Raw genomic sequence first — 7,030 nt, 5'->3', positions numbered from 1 at the left:
AAAAAAAAAAAAAAAAAAAAAAAAAAAAAGAAAAAGAAAAAGAAAAAGAAAAAAACATGTTTGAGAGGGTCATCTCTTTCCAATTCGTATTTTCAACAATATTAAGAACTTTAGATACTGAAATGTTACAGATATGAAGTTCCACACAGAAGAAATCAGAAGCTCTCACTAGACACTGTCAAAATTCACTTCTAGTTTAATCCCTTCAATATCCTTACCAACGGAATTCTTCTGAAGGTTAAGTGACATTTGGAAGCACAGAAAATGAAGGACAAAGATTTTCCTCCACAGAAACAAGTGGTAGCCTCTGTTCTAATATCTGCACTCTGGGGCAAAAGCAGTGGGGAAGCCTGTCGGACTTCAAACTGCCCAGCTCTTCACATGATCTCATGCTTGAGCTGACCTGACATGCTAGCAGATCTAGAGAAGGCACTCCTGCAAGAGTAAGTCAGGCTAGTAATCCAACCTTGCAACTCTTTGAGAGTTGTTGCTGCCTTCATCCAACTGAAGCTGACCACGTGTGTGAGTGAAAGGTCTAAGTTAACCAGCCAGAATAGACTACCTGCCATGTGAAGTTCTCTGATGAATAGGCCCTTGCTGCTTAAAGTGGCCAGATGGCTGGGCGCGGTGGCTCATACCTGTAATACTAGCACTTTGGGAGGCCGAGGCAGGTGGATCACAGGGTCAAGAGATGGAGACCATCCTGGCCAACATGGTGAAACCCTGTCTCTACTAAAAATACAAAAATTAGCTGGGTATGGTGGTACATGACTGTAATCCCAGCTACTTGGGATGCTGAGGCAGGAGAATCACTTGAACCTGGGAGGTGGAGATTGCAGTAAGCCAAGATCGCACCACTGCACTCCTGCCTGGTGACAGAAAAGGCCAGATGGTTCCATCTGAAGGTCATTTAAAGACGCACATAAAGCAACTAAGACTGAGGTACAACAAAATCCCAGCCTGCTCAACTCAGCTTTGGGCCTCACTTCCAGTTTACATTAGCAACATTTTAGTTTAGTTGTGAAATTAATATTGTCCTAGGAGCCCAGGGACTAATGGAAAGGAAAGCAGTGTCAGGAAAACAAGATTGGCTTGAAAAGATGCAATACTATTACTGTACATTCCCTTGCTTTCTGGATTTCATGGGTATTTTTATGTGTTTAAGGATCAGTGTTTGCTTCTGAGTGACACAAAAAGCACAGAGAGTCAGCAAGTCCCTAAAAATAAGTCCATGTGTAAGACTTAGGAAGTAGGAGAACAGAACTGTAACAGGCGTCAATTTGATTATATTTTAATGATGTTTTATAATCTTGAAGATATATAAAATATGATGTTCATTCACAGAAGGGGAGGGAAATATTAAAGTATACTCAATTTATATGAGGTTAAGTTGTTAAAAAATACTAAAACATGGTATCTGGTATTCAAATCACTATTATACAAATAAGCTAAGTTTATACTTTTTCTATCATTTACATTTTCTGTAATTAAACAAGTATTATATTTGACAACTAGAAAAACATTACCCCCCAAAAAAAGGAATTCAAAGAGAGAAGTAAACAATTCACATGCAAGGGAGATACAGTTAGTAAATAAATATATGAAAAACACAGCCAGTTATCAAAGATACGTCACCTAGACTACTTTATGCCTAGTTAACAACTACAAAAAAATAACATCCTAATTCAGTACTGCTGAAGAACTGTTAAAGCAATTCACACATATAAGTTGCTTTTTAGATGACTGGAAGCCTACAAGAAATTTTTCATTGTAAAAAGGTAGTCATCACTGCTCAATTTTGCTGTAAACCTAAAACTGCTGTAAAAAATAAAGCTCTATTAAAAATACAAAAACTAGGGCCGGGCGCGGTGGCTCAAGCCTGTAATCCGAGCACTTTGGGAGGCCGAGGCGGATGGATCACGAGGTCAAGAGATCGAGACCATCCTGGTCAACATGGTGAAACCCCGTCTCTACTAAAAATACAAAAAATTAGCTGGGCATGGTGGCACGTGCCTGTAATCCCAGCTACTCAGGAGGCTGAGGCAGGAGAATTGCCTGAACCCGGGAGGCGGAGGTTGCGGTGAGCCGAGATAGCGCCATTGCACTCCAGCCTGGGTAAGGAAAGCAAGACAGACTTTTTCTAAAAAAAAAAAAAAAAAAAAAAAAAAAAGTGTTTGAGTCATGCAAAAACTTCAAGACAGGAATCTAAAGTAGTTTCAAACTAACACTGCCCCTGGGGACTTGAAAGCAGCATGACAGGCTGGTCTTGAACTCCTGACCTCAGGTGATCCCCCTGCCTCAGCCTCCCATAGTGCTGGGATTACAGGTAGGAGCCATGCACCTGGCCTTTCCTTAATCTTTATAAATTTTACTTAACATGCCCCTGGGAACTTGCAAGAAGCAAAAGCAAATCCTCTCTAAAGAAACCAACTCTATCAAGACCTCAACACATGAGCTTACAGTTAAACTTAGAAAACACACAAGAGAGCAAGGCACCATGGAAGCCGGCAGGAACAGAATACGATTCCCAAGAACCTAATATATCAGAACAATCAAACTCACATAGAAGCTATGTTATTGTTTGAGAAAATACCAACTACTTGTTAACAATAAAAAAAAAAAAGAAGAGAACGTATGTTATTGTTTAAAGAAATAAAAAGGATTAAAAATACAGGCAAAGAGCAAAACTCTAGGAAAATAACCAAGCGGATTAAAAGCTAAAATATGATAACTGAAATACAGTAACACAGTGGATGGATTAAAAGGAGATTACACTTGGGCAGGGTGAGGTGGCTCACGCCTGTAATCCAGCACTTTGGGAGACCAAGGCAGGCGGATCATGAGGTTAAGAGATGGAGACCTTCCTGGCCAACATGGCGAAATGCCATTTCTACTAAAAATACAAAAAATTAGCTGGGTTTGGTGCCACGTGCATGTAGTCCCAGCTACTCGGGAGGCTGAGGCAGGAGAGTCGCTTGAACCTGGGAGACGGAGGTTGCAGTGAGCTGAGTTCATGCCACAGTACTCCATCCTGTGCAAAAGAGCAAGACACCGACTCAAAAAAAAAAAAAAAAAAAAAAAGTAGATCATACTCTACCAAAGAGAAGTTTGTGGGCTAGAAGACGGCTCTGAAAAGATCATCCAGAACGTATCTCAGAGACAAAGAGGTGGATTTAGAGACATGGAAGATGTGGGAGAAGTTACATAAGACAGGAAATAGCTACAAAATTTCCAGAACTGACCAATATCACCAATCTATGGCCTCATAGCCTACGTGCTTAACGGTTTTGCCTTACTGAGAAGCATGTTAAGTAAAATTTATAAAGATTAAGGAAAGGCCAGGTGCATGGCTCACACCTGTAATCCCAGCACTATGGGAGGCTGAGGCAGGGGGATCACCTGAGGTCCAGGAGTTCAAGACCAGCCTGGCCAACATGGCAAAACCCCGTCTCTACCAAAAATACAAAAATTAGCTGGTGTGGTGGCTCATGTCTGTAATCCCAGCTAATCGGGAGGCCGAGGTAGGGGAATCTCTTGAACCTGGGCCTGGGCAACAAAACGAAATTCTGTCTCAAAAAAAGATTAAGAAAAAAACCTTCATGTTAAGTTTGAATTGGAAATTATGAATATGAATTTCTGATTTAAAAAACAACTACTGGGCTGGGTATGGTGGCTCACGCCTGTAAACCCAGCACTTTGGGAGGCTGAGGCGGGTGGATCACTTGAGGTCAGGAGTTCGAGACCTGGCCAACATGGTCAAATCCCCGTCTCTATTAAAAATACAAAAATTAGCCTAGTGTGGTGGCAGGCGCCTATAATCTCAGCTACTTAGGAGGCTGAGGCAGGAGAATCACCTGAACCTAGGAGGCACAGGTTGCAGTGAGCTGGTATCACGCCACTGCACTCCAGCCTGGGCGACAGAGCAAGACTCCATCTCAAAAACAAACAAACAAAAACAACTACCAACCAAAATATTTCCTTGGTCTGTCCCTTGAAAGGACCTAGACAGATGACATGCCAGTAGCAATGGTGAGCACATCTAGCCCTGAGATGTTTAAAAATATCAATCCTCATTTTAAGAAAGCTGGGTCTCTCGGAGAATGAATGATTTCAGGTTCTGGGCAGAGAATTCAAGGTAAGCCTGGGACAACAAGGTATACTAGGAAGCAAGGAAGTACTCAAAGACTAAAGGCATCAGATCAAAAGACACTGGTGGTCAAATCTGGGACAATTTCAGTATCAAAAAGAAAATGATTGTGACTGATCTAAAACACCACTTAAAAACTCTTAAGTCCACAGTTACATTTTTTTTTTTTAAAGACGAAGTAAAAATCTTTACAGCAGAATGTCAGATAATAATATAGGTGGTAGATACATGGGTATTCATTGCACAGTCTTTCAACTTTTTATATTTGAAACTGCTAGATGGGGAACGTTAATGGTATTTTTAAAAAAGTAAGTGAGATTAACAGGCTAAAGAGATAAATACATTAAGAAACCTGGATGCAGTCCTGTTTAAATCTGATGACAGGCCAGGCGTGGTGTCTTATGCCTATAATCCCATCATTTTGGGATGCCAAGGTAGGTGGATCATCTGAGGTCAGGAGTTCGAGACCAGCCTGACCAACAGGGTGAAACACCATCTCAATACAAAAATTAGCTGGGCGTGAGGTCCCATGCCGGTAATCCCAGCTACTCAGGAAGCTGAGGCAGGAGAATCACTTAAACCCAGGAGGCGGAGGTTGCAGTGAACCGAGATCATACCATTGCACTCCAGCCTGGGCAACAAAGCAAGACTCTGTTTCATAAATAAATAAATATCTGATGACAGTGGTTGCCTCTGTACAGAGGTGGTGGGATCAGACAAGGCTACTACCCACTCCAACAGTGTCACTGTACAAATTAGAAAAAAGTACCTACATTGAGTTAAGTACCTGGAAAGAGACCCTTCCTTCTCAGCCTTGGCAGGGAAGAAACTCACCTGCACCCATGACTGTGAGTTATAGTATGGGACATGAACTTTGAGGAAAGGTGTTTGGTGAACTGTCTATTTTGTTTAAATTTACAATTAGGCTGAGTGTGGTGGCTCACGCCTGTAACCCCAGCTCTTTGGGAGGCCGAGCAGGGCAGATCATGACGTCAGGAGTTTGAGACCAGCCTGACCAACATGGTGAAACCCCCATCTCTACTAAAAATACAAAAATTAGCCGGGCGTGGTAGCACGCGCCTGTAATCCCAGCTACTCAGGAGGCTGAGGCAGGAGAATTGCTTGAACCTGGGAGGTTGACATTTCAGTGAGCCAAGACTGTCTCACTGCACTCTAGCCTGAGCAACAGAACGAGACTCCATCTTTAAAAAAAAATTTTTTTTGGGCCGGGCGCGGTGGCTCAAGCCTGTAATCCCAGCACTTTGGGAGGCCGAGGCGGGTGGATCACGAGGTCAAGAGATCGAGACCATCCTGGTCAACATGGTGAAACCCCGTCTCTACTAAAAATACAAAAAAATCAGCTGGGCATGGTGGCGCATGCCTGTAATCCCAGCTACTCAGGAGGCTGAGGCAGGAGAATTGCCTGAACCCAGGAGGCGGAGGTTGCGGTGAGCTGAGATTGCGCCATTGCACTCCAGCCTGGGCAACAAGAGCGAAACTCCGTCTCAAAAAAAAAAAAAAAAAAATTTTTTTTTTTACACAACTGTTTCACCTCTGCAGGTCAGAGGAAGGGGAAGAGTATGAGACTTATTTTTCCTTTTATAATCTTCAGGAAAACTTACTTTTTAAAAAGGCATATATATTAATAGAGATATGGTCTCATTCTGTCATCCAGGCTGGCATGCAGTAGTATGAATATAGCTCATTGCAGCCTTGAATTCCTGGACTCAGGCACTCCTCTTGCCTCAGCCTCCCAAGTGCTGTGATCTGGCCCATATTTATCCCTTTTATAATAAAAATTAAGAAATGCTTCCATGTATTTCTCCAAACAGAGTGGTTGCAGAATATTTTGTTACAATTGTAGGGAAGAAAATGTCTTCTAACATCTTGACTAAAACACAGGTAGTATCAATGCTCAGAAACTCAGTCTCATAATTCTATAACCATGCAGTATTCCACAAGATCCAGAAAACAGTCTGTATATGACTAATATCAGAATGAATAAGGTCACTAAAAAAGACATAATGCCAAGTGAAATAAGCCAGTCAGAGAAGAACAAATACACGACGTCCCTGATAGTAGTCAAATCCATGAAGACAGAAAGTAGGACGGTAGGTGCCACTGGCTAGGGAGGGGAATGGGGAGTGTGTTTAATGGGGACAGAGTTTCAGTTTGAGAAGATGAAAGCGTTCTGGAGATGGATGATGGTGATAGTTGCATAATAATGTGAATTTACTTAACACTGAATTGTATATTTAAAAAGGACTAAAACGACAAATTTTATGTTATATATATTTTACCACCACAACAAAAAAACTATGGTAGTATACTTACACATTCAGATCATAATAATTCTTCAAATGAATTATTTCCTCAATAAATCCATTTGCTACATCTGGAAATCTTGCTTCCTAGAAACAAATAAGAACGTAATTTACATTTCATTCACTAGAATGGTTTCAAATGGCAATACAAGACAGATGGCAAAAAGTATAATAAAATGACTAAAGACTAGAAAAGGGCTGTGAAGTAGGTCTGTGTGTGTCTTCAAGTTCAAAACTAGTTCCCAGATCAATCTGTCTACACAGAAGACAAGGTCTAGAAAGGTCTCCAGATCTGGTCCTCTGTCCCCATGTTACAGATCCATTCATTATTGTTTCAACAAATATTGAGCAGCTGTCTAGGCAAAGGAAATCAAAACACAAATAAGGCACAATCCCATAAGAGTCCTCGAGCAGCACACAATCTAGTGGCTAGATAAAAAAACACTTGGGCGGCCATGCACGGTGGCTCACACCTGTAATCCCAGTGGGAGGCCGATGGGGGTGGATCACCCGAGGTCAGAAATTTGAAACCAGCCTGGCCAACATGGTGAAACCCCGT

General features: G+C 41.7%; 1 protein-coding gene across 2 annotated transcripts in view; it reads right to left on the bottom strand.

Annotated features, from left to right (window-relative positions):
- LOC116546387 (E3 ubiquitin-protein ligase RNF216-like) overlaps positions 1-6,947 on the bottom strand; it is a 24,875-nt gene extending 17,928 nt beyond the window's left edge. Inside the window, exon 1 of one of the 2 annotated variants that reach the window (XM_032272658.1) lies at positions 6,482-6,947. The gene's annotated coding sequence lies outside the window, so the exon portion shown is untranslated. The remainder of the gene's footprint in view (positions 1-6,481) is intronic. The other variant, XM_032272659.1, reaches the window with a different exon arrangement.
- Positions 6,948-7,030: the final 83 nt, after the last annotated feature.

The sequence above is a fragment of the Sapajus apella genome, unplaced genomic scaffold (genome assembly GCF_009761245.1).
Source record: "Sapajus apella isolate SASKATOON/1434 unplaced genomic scaffold, GSC_monkey_1.0 scaffold830, whole genome shotgun sequence".
Taxonomy (NCBI): Eukaryota; Metazoa; Chordata; class Mammalia; order Primates; family Cebidae; genus Sapajus; species Sapajus apella.
The sequence above is the reverse complement of the archived record's forward strand: the minus strand, read 5'-3'. Positions and strand labels throughout refer to the sequence as shown.